Below are 16603 nucleotides of genomic sequence, written 5' to 3'. Positions count from 1 at the left end.
GCCTGGTCACAGGAAGGAGGCGTGTGCCGAGATCTGTTGGGGGGGGGGGGCAGGGGGAAGTGAGCAGTTGCGCATGCGCCGCGCAAGAGCGGGTGACAGGCCACGTGCGAAGCGGAGGAGCTGACGGACTCAGCGCACGCGCAGGGGAGTTGCGTCAAGAGCGCGTGGCGCATGCGCCGCCCAACGGCCCGCCCGCTTCCCGAAGGGACGGAGAGCGCGTGCACCAGTCGGTGTCGGAGAGCGCATGCGAGGTAGGGGAGGAGAGGAGAGGGGCGGGGCGGGGCGGAGGGCGCTGCTGACAGGCAACGGCCGGAAGATGCCTTATTGGGCGTGCGCCGCACCGCGGGCTCCGACGCCTGACAGAAGGGGAGAATCCCGAGGCTTGTCAGGGCGCAGGCGCTTGACGTAGAACGTCTTCCTCTCCCAGTGCGCTCGATGAGCGCGCGTGCCCTTTATAGCGCGACTCGCCTGGTGCTGCCAGGGCCTCACTCGACCACAGCTGTAATCGTGAGAGTGAAGTCAGGACCCCCTAGCGCTAGCAGGCTACTTCGTCTCCATTTGCGGGCAGAAAGATGAGTACTAGATGGTTTTGTTATCCCAGCCCAGCGTGCCTCCCTCAAGTCTGTTCAATATAAAGTGGTTTGGTTTTTCCAGGCATTTTGATAGTTACGGTAGATACGTCATCAGTCCTCACGTTCACAGCACTTGCTTCATTCTCTAAAAATTTGGTTTATTGCTTAAGAAGTCGTTTCCTTTGTGGGTTTACTTTCACAGTACTCGGCGTCTCCATTTTCTATTAAAGGATGCTGACAAATGATAACATTCAAGCCAGGCTTACACTCAAGACATTTTACCAACACAGCTATTCTCAGGAGCATTGTAGAAGAGAAAAAAATGCTTTTGACATTATGCAGGGGAGAGACCTAGGGCTGAAGCAGTTATATAGGAAGAAACCTCTATGTACAGTTTAATTTGCTAGTTCCAGCTCCCTGAGTAAAAGAGATCAAGTGATATAGCTTACTAGGTTTAAGCTGCATCTGCACTGTTTGCTGATGTACCGCAGACCTTTTCTGGTATAGATACAGCATCAGTTTCTGCTCCACTTGCTCCATATGCTTGTAGCACATTCAGCTGCTAGATGAAATTTCAAATGCAAGTTTTAATTGTTGATTGGTACATGTCCAAGTCTCCCATAAAATTGCCATGTTCATAATATCCTCTGTTTCTGAAATGGATACTGAAGACTTGTGCCATTATCTGGCTATTTTTTTGGGTGAGAAATGCCTCCCTAAAGAGACCATGACAAGCCAGCAGCAGGATCAGAACTAACTCATGGGAGGGGAAAGAGATGCAACTGATCTTTCCACAATCATCTTCAGTACTAGCTCTGACAGTATGACTAGATCTATTAACCTAGGTCCTAAAATGGAGGGTTTTTAAATAAAGAGGCAACCCCTAGATTTTCCCTTGGATGTTTTAAACTGTACAAAGGAATTAAATAACGTTACCAAATTCATTTTCAAGAAAATGTGTGTCTTAACATTAAATGTGATGATATAAACCCCCCCCACACACAATCTTAGGCTAGGAACTATTTACTTCATAGTAGTTTTACCATCTATTTGTTATCTTTACTACGGAGAACTTTTACAATCTTTTCTCCAATACCTGATGAAAGGTGTTTGCGCCCTAAAGTTTGCAAAAATCTTTGCAAACTTTTTCAAAAATCTAATTGGTCTAATAAAACATATCACCTCTGCCACCAGTCCCAATTGCTTTTTCCTCTAGACCAATATGGCTATAACCTGGTTAACCTTATCTTTACTAGAGTTTTTATTTTAAGAATTTTTATATTAGTTTCTGGGGAAGACAGAAAGGGTCTGGATTGTGAAACCTCATTTCCATTTCCTTTTACCAGTATTTTTCATTTCAGGCCCTGACTAGAGCTATACAAGTGATTTTGTGTGTGTTACTTTGCCGTTGCACACAAATATGATACTAGGACAATAATTCCCCAAATCCACCAAAAGAACTGATATGTCAGGGTATGAGGAAGGAGATGCTAGATCTATTATGAAGATACCAAAAATGTGGTGCATGTCCATAATCTTTTACTATATTAACGGCTGTCTTTCATTAAGTCTTAACCAGTCAACTGGGTGTCCAAAAGACTTAGCTGTGCCAGCCTATTTTATTGCATGTTAAGTTAATTATATCAAGACATCATTAGTACTATTTTAACAAAAGTAGAGAAATACAACAAACATAATAAATACAATAAACATGGATTTAGAACAAGCAAGATTGTCAGCTGCTATACAGAGAAAACACACACAGGTACATGCTTTCTTTTAAAATTTACTTTACATTGAATTTTGCTACTTTTAATTCTTTGATAGCCAAATTAAAAGGGGATCTTGTCATCTCAAGGCATTCAGTGCACACATGTGCATACTCTTCCCACCTTAGACCAACACAGCTATAACCTACACTCCTCCCACACACACTTGAATGAATTTTCAGTGCTTAACATTGGAAATTCTAGGTTTAATGTTGCCTTTAATGTATTAAAGTCAACAGGCATGCACTTTTCTCCCTGGACACCCCTGCATCCTGAGATATGGATGTTGCCTTAGAAATTAGTTGTGGTTGTATAGTGAAAGGAGTTGTTGTTTAAGAGCCCTGGTTTTTATAGAAGTCCCTCTACAAATACCAAAAATAAATAAAATTGAAAATTTTCTAGGTTTTTAAAAAAGCAAACAAGAATAAAAGGCAGACAGGGTTCTTTGGGTGAATCTGAAAATTTTTATTAGACCAAGTTAAATAGTTGGAAAAAAAAATTTTAAGCAAGCTTTCAGATTTAAAAACCCTTTGTCAGGCTGAGGAAGCTTCTACAGAAGTTCTACAGAAACTTGCTCAGCCTGATGAAGGGTTTTTAAACCTGAAAGTTTGCTTAAAATTTTTTTTCCCCCAACTATTTCATAGTTGGTAGAGTTGGAAAGGACCTGAGCAGATCATCAAGTGATGATCCATGGCAGGAAAAAGTACTGGGGTCAAATGACCCCAGCAAGGTGTTCGTCTAGACTCCTCTTAAAAACCCCCAGGGTAGGAGCCAACACCACTTCGCTTGGAAGTTGATTCCAGGTCCTAGGTGCCCTGACTGTGAAGTAGCGCCTCCTGACGTCTAGCCTGAATCTACCTTCTGCCAGCTTGTGACCGTTATTTCTAGTCACTCCTGGTAGTGCTCGGGGGAACAGGGACTCCCCCAATGCCTGCTGGTCCCCTCTGACTAGTTTGTAACAGGCCACTAGATCCCCCCCTCAGCCTTTTCTTGTGGAGGCTGAACAGGTTCAGGTCCCATAGCCTCTCCTTGTAGGGCCTGCCCTGCTGCCCCCTGATTATGCGGGTGGCCCTCCTCTGGACCCTCTCACTGCTGTCCACATCCCTCCTGAAGTGCGGTGCCCAGAACTGGACGCAGTACTCCAACTGCGGCCTGACCAGTGTCGCGCAGAGAGGGAGGATCACCTCCTTGGACCTGCTCAAGATGCATCTGTGGATGCATGACAAGGTGTGGTTGGCCTTCCTGACCGCGTCCCCACACTGTCAGCCCATGTTCATTTTGGCATTAATAATGATTCCAAGACCCTTTTCTGCCTCTGCACTGACAAGAAGGGAGTTCCCCAGCCTGTAGGTATGCTGCTGGATCTTCCTCCCCAAGTGTAGCACTTTGCACTTGTCAGTGTTGAAACCCATCCTGTTCTCATCTGCCCACCCTTGTAACCTGTCTAGGTCCGATTGCAGCCTATTCCTCCCTTCTAGCGTGCCCACTTCCCCCCACATCTTAGTGTTGTCAGCAAATTTGAACAGGGTGCTCTTTACCCCCTCGTCCAAGCCACTGATGAAGATGTTGAACAGCGTGGGTCCGAGGACTGAGCCCTGGGGGATCCCACTGCCACATCCCTCCAGGTCGAAAATGACCGCACCACTCTCTGGGTGCGGCCCTCCGGCCAGCTAGTGACCCATTTGACTGTGTAGGTGTTGACGCCACAGTCCCCTAGTTTTTTTTAATGAGAATGGGGTGAGAGACAGTGTTGAAGGCCTTTCTGAAGTCCAGAAAGGCTATGTCCACTGCTACCCCTGTGTCTAAGGATTTTGTGACCTGGTCAAAGAAGGCCACCAGGTTGGTCTGACAGGACCTGCCTCTAATGAACCCATGTTGGTTGCCCCTAAGCATAATCTCCCCTGCTGGCTCCTTGCAGACATGCTCCAGGATAACTCTCTCAAAAAGCTTACCTAGGATCGAGGCAAGACTAACAGGCCTATAGTTTCCTGGGTCCTCCTTCCTCCCTTTTTTGAAAATGGTAACCACATTGGCCCTTTTCCAGTCCTCTGGCACCACGCCAGAGCACCATGAGTGCTCGTAAAGCCGTGCCAGGGGTCCCGCAATGACCTCTGCTAATTCGCTCAGCACTCTGGGGTGGAGATTGTCAGGACCAGCTGATTTAAATAAGTCCAGTCCCTCCAGAAGTTCCGTGACTAGATTTTCACTGACCCTAGGCCTGGTCTTAAGTTGGTCTAATAAAAGATATCAGATTCATCTGAAGAAACCTTGTTTGCTTATGTCCTTAGACCAACACGGCTACAAACCTACACCCCTGTAACGAGAATAAAAAGCATTTAGGCATGCAGAACTATTTTAACCCCTCATCAGTACAGTGGGAACCTTTAGATCAGGGTTATCAAACTCATGCAGACCAACAGGCTGTAGGAAGGGCACAGGACTAGATCAGGCCTACAGACCAGGCCTGCATGCCAGAACCAGCACATGTTCAGTGTGCAGATGTGCATGCAGTATGGTCCAGCTCCCTCCCCATGTGTTGCATATGCAATATGCTGGACTAGTGCTTCATGCTGGGCCCAGCACACAGGGCTAGTTTGGATCCTAACTCTGTATGTTGGGTCCAGCCTGTGGGATCCAGCATATAGGGCTGGCTCAGCATGGGCACTGCATGCAGTGCATGGTCTGGTCCAGTCTAAGACCTACAGGCAGTACTGTGGGCCAGATGGTAGGGCTCTGTAACCCAGATCTTTGACACCCTTGCTTTATATCCATGGTCCAGACTAACTGTAGGCTGCCATTCTTTATTGGGCAGCAGTAGGAGGAAACATGCGTTTTGTCAGTGGGTTTCACAGATATTTGCTGATGCCCCTTTTACCCTGTTCTCTAGCTTGTCACCTTTCCCCTGCCTGACCCTATTATTTTCTCCAAGGCAGTGGTGCTCAAGGTTTTGGCCCCACAAACCAGATGAATGGTGCAGGGTGCTGGCCCGCCCACTGAGATTGGGCCTTGTGCCACTAGGTGTACCCAATCCAATACGCAGGGTCACAACTCACCAAGCTCCCCCGAGGTTCAGGGGTGCTCTACAGGCTGGATGACATAACCTTAGGGGCTAGATCTGGTGCATGGGTCAGAAGTTGAGCACCCCTGCTCTAAAGTGGTCACTCTCAATCATGGTGTCACAGTGCCCTAAGGTGGCACAAGAGCCTTAAGGGTGCCCCAGGTTGCCACAATATAAGCACTGTTAAGCATGCAAATACCTATACATGATTCACAAGATGAATTAAGAGATTTCAAATAGAAATCCATTGTTTCAAAAGCTTTGTAAACTGTTGTGGTCTTTTCCAGTTCACTGCAACTTGAGAATTGCTCTGTTGTTTTTCTGTACTGCAAAAGTTAGTTTCACTCCCTTTTTTAATGGCCTGTCTCTAAATTCAGAAAAAAGTTATGGACAGAGATGTCATAGTCATAAGGAGGTTGAAGACCACTGCTCTAAAGCAAGGGTGCTCAACTTCTGACCCATGGGCCAAATGCAGACTGCAGTCATAGCATCTAGCCTGCAGGGCTCACCACAGGTCAGGAAATCTGGCAGCAGGGGAGCAGTGGTCAGTAATACTGTACAACCGCCCTCCCCTGCTGCCAAATTCCCCTCTTCCTGCACAGCCATATGGGACCAGGCCAGGCCCCTTCTCCACACAGGTGAATTGGGGCCCTCCCTCCCACCAGCAGCTGGGTTAAAGCTGGACCTTGCCTACCCTCCCATCCCCCACAGAGGCTGGGCCATGCCTCCTTCCCTCCCTGAATTGGGGCCCAGCTGCCCTCCCCCGCCCCACTCTGTGCAACTGGATGGGACCCCAATAAACCCACCCCAGGCACCAGATTGGGGTCATGGGCTGGATCTGGCCTGCTGAGCAACTTGGCACTGTCTATCGAGCCCACCAGGAAAGAAGGTTGAGAGCACCACTGCTCTAAAGCATCCATTCCTTGCTGCTGCCAGAGACAGGTTGCTGGACAAGATTAATCTTTGCATTCTTGTCTCTGTCCCCCTGCTCACCTCCCACTCTACTTCTGTCCTTATTCCTCATCCTTCTGCTTTCAAGTTATATTGCTCTTCTCTTCTATTCTGTCTGGGCATAGCAAGGGCATACCGATTGCTCAGAAAGGCTTTTCCCAGCTCACAGTTTCACTGGCTTGGCAGTTAGGAGAAGAAATTGCATTCTGCTTGGCAGAGGTGAAAGTGGTTGCCAGTCTCTAAGGAAAATGCGCTAGCAGTCATTTTCAGAGATTTACAGTTCAGTGAATTTACAGTTCAGTGAATTTTAACAGAGGTGGTAAAAAGTCACCTGTCTGGCTTCAGGCAAGTCTCCAAGCATATAGGTGTGGGAGCCTTACAATTAAACAGTGGTAAGATTCTTCCCTCCCTCCAGCAGAACAGTGTTCCCCTTACTTTGTTCACTTAAACAACTGAATTATTTTTGCTGAAAACTTAAAACAGAATGCATTAGGAAACCCTTAACATAGTTTCAAACATAACCACAAAATGCTGGAGCTAGAAATTGAACTTCCCTTTTTAAAAGGAACAGCCATAATTTAGGAAATGCAGAACTATGAAGTTAAGGTCAACCAAGCAATTTCAGCCCTGCTCTGGTGTTCCTTTCACTAATTGTCCCAAATTCCTTTAAAGTTTGTTTTGCAAGATGTCATCTAGGACAGTCCTTAGAGCACAAGCCGATGGTCCCGCAGTTACATGACTGACCTGAGCTCAGGTTCTCATTATTAGGGACTGATGTAGGCTTGCTGTATAACTTTGGACAAGTAACTGAAGGCCTAGATCCAGTAAAAGACTCAGATGCCTACAAATTGGGATTGGGAAAAGAGTTCACTGTTTTGGACTGGATTCCAAAACAACCAGCAAGCAGAATAAAGAGCTGCCTATAGCCACAAGGAAATCCTGAGGAGGGAGTTTAATCTCAACTGTTAGCCCTGTCTGGGTGCTTCACACAAGTACAGGCAAGCAACTCCACCTACTGTGGATCCACAGCTCAGAATCCTACTGAAGGTCAGTGCCTACATCCTTCCTTTTATCTCTTAAGATACACACAGAGGAGGAGGTCCTCCTTATGCAATGGCTTAGTGAGTAAAGCACTTGTTCAGGAAGTAGGAGATGTAGTTTCAATTCTTTCTGAAAGGATTCCAACCAACATGTCCCAACTTCCTAACCATGAGACTGTTAGCAGTTCTGGAGCAGGAGCACTTGCCTGCTAAAATTGTTTCACTCATCAATAAAGAATTCAAGATTTGTGGAGCCAGAAAGAAGATAAAAGAGTTAGCCTGACTCTGTAGGCTTTCAGTTATGGCATTTGCCTTAGAGGGCAGCTGCCAATACTGTTTCTGTATTGTACACTAAATAGCTATTGGGTAGCTGAAGCAGGGGCCAGACTCCAGGACTCCTCTCCACTCCAAAGCAAGTGCCCCTAGGCCAGGTTGCAGCAGGGGTGGCACATTAACAGAGCTTAGGTCTGAGTTTGAGCCACTACCAACCCAGCCTGCACTGCCTCTTGAGCTGGAACCACAACCACTGCCCCACCACACATCTCATAGTGGTGCTACTTTTCCCCGCTGCCTGGAAGAAGCCCTCCACTGCCAAAATACTGCAGAAGCTCCTTGGTTGCACAGGGCAGATAAAGTGCCTCTCTGGACTGTAGCCAAACTCTGCACTAAGGTTCAGTGACAGGTTCCCTTATGTTCCCTCTCTGACCCCATGAATTTTGCATTTTGCTGCACAGTAGAATGATTTCAACAGGAGGGCAGAACTTACCCCCTTATCCTTTCCCCTATCCCTACCTCAGAAGCCAAGCTTACATTCTCAGTATTTATGGTACTCTTCTGGGATAAGAGAGAGAGAGAGAGATTTAAAACCTCTCAGTTAGAGGAGGAAATTAAACCTGAGGGGTGCTCCAAGGGACGGCAGGCTGCTTTAATTAGAGCAGCTCTGAAAGTCACTCTAATTGAAGTGCCTGGAGCATCTCGTGTATCAACGTCCCCATGCTTTAAAATAGCAGTGGGGGTGGTTTATCTAAAGCTCATTGAATGAGCTCTAGATAAAGCACCCCTGCCACCATTTTGGAGTGCAGGGATGCTGATACATGAGACGTGGAGGCTAGCTGCAGCATGGTAATTACCACACTCCAGCAGACTTGATTAACTGAGTCTTCTGTGATGTGCTATAATTACAGTGTCAGAGCAGCATCTTGGCTGATATATAACCTGGCTCATGTTCAAATAGGGCATGTTAGACAAGTGTACTAACCGCTAATCACCTCTTCCTCCTTTGGTTGTGCTTTAACAGCAAGTGGTGGCCACAACTCCATTTTGTAGGAAGCTTAATTCTAACAGCAAGCATTCAGTGGGCTTGGAGAATACTTACCAGGTCAAGCGGGAGCTTTCAGGAGAGCAGTTGTAGACCTATGTACACTGAGGTGCTCGTGTTCTACTTCAGCTGCTTATGCCTTCTTTTCTGGAGCTGAGCCTTGAAGTCTGCATCTTTTTACGCTTCCTGGAAGACAAACTATTCCTTCCTTCTCAGGAGGCCTAATACATACACACACTTTTATGAGTTGTTCAGATACTACTAGAGTGAAAGCTAAATAAATGCATAGCACAATAGTGAACACACACATTTTTAAATTGCTAACGAGTTTGGATCTCAGCTATTGTCCCGAAGTTGGATACAGCATGCTGGCATTATGCATGCATATCTTCTATTAAACTCATGATTTCCCACCCCATGTTATCCTTGGTTCTTATCAAGTACCTTGAGCAATTTAGGATTTGGTGTCTAACAGATTAGTCCCTGTAAACAGGTTTGTTATAATTTGTTAATCCAGCAGCATTTATAGTAGAAAACTGATACACCTTTAGCAATTAGTGTATAACAAATTGTTCTTCAAATTCTCTTTGACTCATGGAGTAGTCAAAAAACTTATTTTGATCTTTGAACAGACCAAGTGTCTCACACAACATACAATCTGACTTAATGATTCTTATTAAGCAAAATTTACTGGAAGCAGGAAGAGTTGCATCAAAATAGCACAAGATCAGAAAGGTTGAGTTAGTCTTAACTTGGTAAAAGTTAATCTAAGTAGGTGCTGATTTAGAGGTAAGATAAAGATGATTTAAAAATTACCTGTAATCAGTTTTGTTATATTACATCAGTCTCTAGAGTTCCTCTCCAAGAGAGCTGCAGTGATCTCCTGGTTTTAGGCAAACTTCTCCTACAGATTGATTCTTGAGTACCTTTGAAACCAGACTACACTATCGTAGTGACAAGGAAGTCCCAGGTGATTTATTTTGGAGAAAAGGAGCTTGCTTCCTGGGCAGTCAGACTTGATTTAATTATCTCTGGAAAGTTCACTAATTTTTTGTTCCAGCTGATTCAAATAGAAAAGGTGTCATTTAATACCCTCAGGCAAGTCAGTTGAAGCCTGATTAAGATCCAGGCGATTTTGGTCAGGAAAGAAAAAAGCCAGAGGGCGTAGAGAATTCTCCTATTTCCTTCCCCCATGAATGTGAAGAAACAATGCTTCTAATTTCTTCTCTATATATTGATTGTTGATAGATGAAGTTTGATTTGCACAGAAGCCAGGAGTCCTGTCAAGTTGCAGTGTAACTGCAGATTTAGTAGATATCTTATGCAGTCACTTAAAGGATTAAAAATAGCTTAGTCTTGTAAACTATGTTCTCAGTCTGAGAACCCTTGATGAACTGGCCCAGCATTTGATTTTGTGGCCCCAGTAGCATCTAAACTCTAGCTGTTATCAATACTGGGGAAAAATAAAGGGTACCTGGAGAACTTTAAGAGTTTATTGCCATACTTTTGGCTTTGTTGTGGAATGAAAAACTTAACCATGAAATTCTAATAACTATGAATACATTTGAGACAAGGGTTCTGTCTCCTTGTAGACAATATCTTTACTAGGAAAAGTGTGTGTTTTTAAATGATTTAGCCACTGTAAAATCTTCTGATACCTAAGACAGGTTAGTTTCACCTCAGTGTAGCTGGTCAAGGTAATGGTATGGGGGAGTTTAGGGGTTTTCCTTGACTGGCTATATACAGATAATTTTATCTTGTGCCTCATTCTCCACTGGCATTGAGAGAGACCTAAACTTGAGTTAGCCATCTCATTGTGAAAACCTTGCCTCCCTTCCTATGGTTGACCTGCCCTGTGGGATTTTTTTCCTTTAAACATTTATGGCTGTTTTTATACCTGTTCCAAGACTGGGTGGGAGGATGCTTTAATTAAAGCACCCAGAGTATGTCATGTATCAGTATTGTTGCTGCCATTTTGAAGTGTGGGGACGCTGATACATGAGATACAGAGGCTAGCTGGAGCAAGGTAATTACCACACTCCAGCAGACTCGATTAATTGAGTCTGCTCTGAGGTGCTGTAATTACAGCGCATTGGAGCAGCCACCAGGCTCATGTACAGGCACCCTTTTACTTTTCTCTCATTTAAATTCAAGGTTACTACAATTCCCTCTCAACAGCCCTTCTCCCCTCCCCCCATACCTAGACATAGGGGATTTCCTTAATTTTCTTTCACAAGGATGTTGCTCACTGGGTCTATATGGATTGTACTAGCTGGACTAGGAGGAGATGAGAGGTAAGTGGATTGAGAAGGAGTATTTATTCATGAAAGGCCCAGTTTAGCATAGTACTTAAGCCTATATATAACATTAGGCACACAAGTGGCCCAGCTGAATTGATAGAATGGTTCACATGTTTGGAACTAGGGACATGCTTAAGTATGTTACTAAATCAAGGCCAAAGTGCGTTATAATCCGAAGTCCCTGCTAGGTAATTTTGGATGCGAGGTCTTTTCCTGTATAGTGTAGACCCAGCAAAGAATCTCAGTGGGAAAGTGAATGTTGACCTTTACTAAGCTCACATCTCTTGGGGGTTCATTTTGGCTGTGATACTCTTTGACTTCTATATGATTGATCACCTGCCTGGTAGAGGTTTGCTACCACATGCACAGGCTGTGACCACCTTCCATGAAGGAGACTATGGGGAAAGGAAATAGCCATGTTCTTTAGATTCCCTTCTCATTGTAGATGCTAATGACACCTGACTGCAGCTGAAACTTTCTCCTGTAGAGCAGAAGTTGTGAGGGAAGATGGTTGCCTTGCAAAATAGGAGACTTACCCTCAAAAGTAGGTCTCCTTTTGAAGCCAGGTTCAGGGAGATGTAATTTATGGCTGCCTTTGCCAACCTGGACAAAATGAACACAAAGGGAAGAATTAGGAGATGAGATGGAGTGATAATATTCTCATTATAGATCCTGACACTATTATACAGGAGAACAAAAGCAAAGTTTGCCCAGTATATTAACCAGTAGTAGTTGGTTAACTATTTCACAGTCTTTACAGATTTCTTCTTCTACATTCAGCCCAGAATCCTTACACAAAGTTTAATAAAAATCATATGTCTCTGTAAACAAAGCTGAACCGGTAGAATGGTTGGTTTCAAATAGATACAAGATTACCCTTTGTAGCAAAAAATGTTATCATCTGGTATTTATTTCTTCTTCTAGATTGCAGTGGAAGTAATGAAATTAATAAAATAGGTTAACAGTGTAACAGATCCTTTTCCCCTGGCCCATGGGAAATGGAGTTTCAAATGTTAATATATTAATAATTATCTGGTGAAGCTTGCTAAATAGCATTTAATCCTTGAAAACGATAAATATAGATCAGACTCTGCCATGTAATTTGATTGGGGAAATACTTTTTAAAAATGTGCTAATCCTGGATTTGTAGTTCAATTTTCTAAATCATTGTTGAAAAACCACAGGTAATCCTTGATTTAGAAAATAGTGTTCTGACCTGACACAAGTGCTGCATTGCTGAGATCAGGTATTGCAAGATCTCTCTTGCCCTTCTCAAGTTTTCCCTTTCCAAACTGTTGTGGTGCTGTACCATATACTGAAATACTATTGTGAAAGCTAAAAGGCCCAGGATCTGTGTCCCAGAGATAAGGAAGAGACATGTAGCTTTCAAAAGGAGTGCCAGTTTCTTTAAACCAGCTGAGTGCAAGGCTGATAAAGCTGTTTGCTTTTGCTGGCCTACTTAATTCAAATATGCTTTTCAATAGTAGATAATCTCTCAGGCAGTGCCAATGCCAAATTCAAACTAATTTGTTTAAAAAAAAGAAACAGATCCAAGAAGAAAAACGATTCCAAAGCTCAAAGCTATAGATAGTAGAAATTCCTGTTGTCCATTAGTAAAACACTTTATGCTTCCTCATTTTAAGGCCTATTTTGTAAGTGAGCTCCTTGAACATATGAAACACTATATTTCCATTTCCTTAATACAGCTCAGGAAGGACGTAGAAAAATAAGATAAATGGGGAAAGAGAAGGAATTGCTTCCTCTGCCTCCAAGAGGAGGAGGAGAGATTGTGGTTACTTCATAAATGTGACTCAAATATAGATGGCAATGTTTTCTTTTTCCCTAAAGCACAATTCTTGTTATAAAATGCTGTCAGGGAAACATGCCCGCGTATGTGCTATCTACTCTATTTTTTGTGAAATACTGACTGGGGTGTCAGTCTCCCATAACCCTCTCCTGTCTACAATCAGAACTTTTGAACAGTGGGTCATATGCCCTGTACTACTGACAGTTAAGATATTTCCTCTCGTAATTCAAGCTGTAAGAGCATGAATTTCAGGAAAGAAGTATTTTAGCACCATGCTTCCTGGTCCTGAAATGTCCAAGTGGCTCTGGCATGCAGTGTAGCTATGATGATGATGCTATTGTAGGTGGCAGTAGACATGTTACTATATTTTAAAATAAACATATTCCTTAGTAGGGTATCTAAACTGATCCTGTTTTCAAAAGGTCTCACCTAGCAGCTCAGACAAACTACCCATTATGTCCTATGTTAACTGCCCCATGGATTGCATCACAACAGATCATACATCCGCACATGAAACTGCTGCAATGATACAGTCATGTAAAATCACAAAGACACAACCTCTTGCTGATGCTGCCATGAAATGAGTGATGGAGGGACCTTAAACACCCTAGCATTTGTAAATGGGTTGTCTAAGTGATTCAGCTCCTGAATGATTATCTCAGGGGTTTTCAACCTATTTTAACAAGTGTACCCCTTCTGTCCCAAAGTTTCAGCTCATGTACCCCTTTATATTAAAATTATTTGGGGGGGCTGAATGCATGTGTGCACATGCCTCACTCCACCCCAGCAGGTAAGTCTGGGGGAGACAAAAGGGCTGGGGGGCAGGGGGAGGGGGCAGATAGAGGCCCCTGAGGTGCGGGAGGGAGCGGGGCACAGACATGGGCAGGGGCTGGAGTGAATGGGGCCTTGGCCAGGCTGGGTTGTGGGACAATTGGAGCCTGGGTGGCTTGTCCAGGGGCATGGGGCGGGAGGGGAGCTCCTGCCACTGTATGCACCCCGCTGGAGGCCTACAGGGCATGTACCCCCCCACCCCAATCTGTGCTCAGGGTGGAGGCGGCTGCCAGTGCATGCTGGGCTTTGCATGCCACTGTAGCTGCTCCGGGAGCAGTGCAACCCTCCTGTCTCGCACCTATTGTCTTCCACCCCTCTGATCCTCACTGCTACACATTTGCATTTTCACAGACCTGCATTTTGGCTTCTATTCTACCCAGGAGAGCACACAAAACGACAACAGACGTCTCCCTTTGCCCGAAGAAAGGTGTTTGTGCCGAAAGCTTGCAAAGAACAATTTTCCCCAACTATTTCTAGTTGAAATAGTTGGAAACTGTTGTCCAACTAATAAAAGATATCACATCTACCCAAAGAACCTTGTCTGAACCTATCAGCACTTCACCAGGCTTTCAACAATCATGCTCCCTTTTTCAGGGGAAGAGCTGCATGGGCTGCCACTCCTTTGGCATTAAGGACAGGCTTACTTTTATACTAGTAGCCACAGTGAATCATTTCATCTTCCTGTGTCTTTTTCCAGGGATTCCTGCCTCTCACAGTCCCTCAAATTTATCTACTTCTCCTCTCACATACCTCCGTTGCCTTCAATGGAATCGCTGTCACTTTATACCAGCTGTAGTCTCATTTGGTTCCAGAGGTACCTTAACTGGGACTGTAAACTGATGTTCTGCTGAGCTGATACATATGCAGCTTTACCTGTTAAGGCAAACTTAATAGGTTAGTAAGACAACTAGCAGGAAGTTATTAGTGCAATCAAGGATGCATTCCAGTTTCATGATTGCTTAATCTGGGTTGGGCCAGGCCAGGGCCAGGGCGTCACTGTGCTGACTTTTGTGTTGCACGTGCTCAGTGTTTCCCAGTCTTCACACTAGAGGGCCAGGAATCAAGAACAGCATCAGCTTTGTCCTGCAGAAAAGCTGCCAGAGAAGCAAAACAAAAGATCCAGACTTCAAGAAGCTGCATACATGGGCCTGAAACCAGAATTAAGGGAAATGGCACAGGCAGAGAGTTAAATTCTGCCCAGAGAGTGACAGGTTATATTCAAAGGAAGGACTTGGTAAAAACAGACCTGTGGTATCCCCAGTGCTTTGCCTATTCACTTTAAACAGTACCATGAGCCTCTTAAAGGCAAAATGTTCTATGTTGTGATTCCCTTTGCAATAAAATACAAGCTTCTTCCTGTAACAGACTCCATCTTTGAGTGACAGAAAAGTATTAACCTGTACAGGAAGCCAGCTGTCGACCATTTTATAAGTGGCAATGACCTTAAAAAAAAAAAAAGGCATAGTAAGTGAGGCTATGCTAAGAACTTTAAAGGCACAGTAATTTTTAATTATGGCATGCTGGAGCACTTAAACCTGGCTAGAGAAAAGAAAGCGCGAGACAAAAAGAGGAAACAATAGATTACTCACAATACAAAAACAATGCAAAGAACAGTGTCATCCAACATAAAGAAACTAAAAGGGACATTTTGAAAGCACGCTGCTTATTGCCCAGCTCTGACATAGAAGAGCCGATGTTTGGTCACAAATGGCAGAGAGCAAGGCAGAAAGGATACAGTACTTTGCAAACTGCCTGACAGCACCAAATGGTAGATGATATATATATATGGTAAAATTGCTTCATTATGTGATGTACCAGGCATACAGAATCCTTGCTGGGTGGTGCACAGCAGTGTCAGAGAGCAGTCGTGTCTGACCCAGTAGAATACCTGATACATCGAGCAGCTGTTTCAGTGAGCCCCAAACCTTTTTAGCTGCATTAACAATTTCAAAGCATTCCCAAAGTGCCCACTACTACTGGTGGGCTACTTAGACCTAGGTACAGATTCCATTTCAAATGTGAATGTGGTCCCAGAGCTTGAATTCATCAGAGAACCGAGGATCGCTCAGACTATAATCAGTCACATAACTTAAGTGTCTGGTTATTATTACTGAATATTCATATTGCAGCAGCCCACAGTCCAACCAGGCAGCAGCCCTGCTGTGCTAGGTGGCATACAGATATAACGCATACAGGCACACAGAGCTTACAGTACACACTGATAATAAGTACAAATCCAAGGAGGTTGGAACATGTGCGGACTTAGACCTCCCATGGATCCCTTCTCTCCGGAAGTGGCGTACTGCACTCACAGCTGCTAATATTATTAATGATCTGTATAGAAGCATGGTCTTCAGACATAAACATTATGATAAATGTCACTATTGTATTTACTCGAATATAAGACAATTCTGAATATAAGAAAAAAGCTCAGGTACCTCTTCATTATTTACCAGCTACATTCATTCCCCTTCCCCCCCACCTGCCCCAACCTGTCTCAATTTACATCTTCGCTGACTGGCTTTCTTGCATGCATACCAGCCTCTGGCTTCTTTACTATTCATTCTATCCAGGAAGGGCACACCAATTGCACCCTGATGAATGGTATTTATACCCAAAAGCTTGCAAAGAAGAATTTTTCCAACTATTTGAGTCGGTCTAATAAAAGATATCAGATTAACCCAAAGAACCTTGTCTGCCTATGTTCTTAAATCAACACAGCTACAACCTATACCTCAGAAGACGCCCCAGTAATTAGATCCTATCTATTGAAAATTTATAAAATTTTCCAGGTATAGAATCTAATTATTTAAGTGTTGTCTTGAACCCCCCCTCCCACTGCTGCAGCAGGGAAAGCAGTGGCTGGAGGGAAGGGGAGGGTAAGGTGGTACTCTTGCCCTGCCAACTTTTTCCCTCCCTGCCCCAGCCTTCCTGTCCCCACTGCAATGACCTGCTTC

General features: G+C 44.3%; 1 long non-coding RNA gene across 1 annotated transcript; it reads left to right on the top strand.

Moving 5' to 3' along the window:
• Positions 1–127: 127 nt before the first annotated feature.
• Positions 128–16335, top strand: LOC132249253 (uncharacterized). The gene is made up of 2 exons (XR_009460653.1): positions 128–251; positions 13998–16335. It is a non-coding gene; the product is annotated as an uncharacterized LOC132249253 (long non-coding RNA).
• The last annotated feature ends 268 nt before the right edge of the window (positions 16336–16603 follow it).

This window comes from Alligator mississippiensis, chromosome 3, assembly GCF_030867095.1.
Source record: "Alligator mississippiensis isolate rAllMis1 chromosome 3, rAllMis1, whole genome shotgun sequence".
Lineage (NCBI taxonomy): Eukaryota > Metazoa > Chordata > Crocodylia > Alligatoridae > Alligator > Alligator mississippiensis.
Note: the sequence above shows the minus strand (reverse complement) of the source record. Positions and strands in the feature narration are given on the sequence as shown.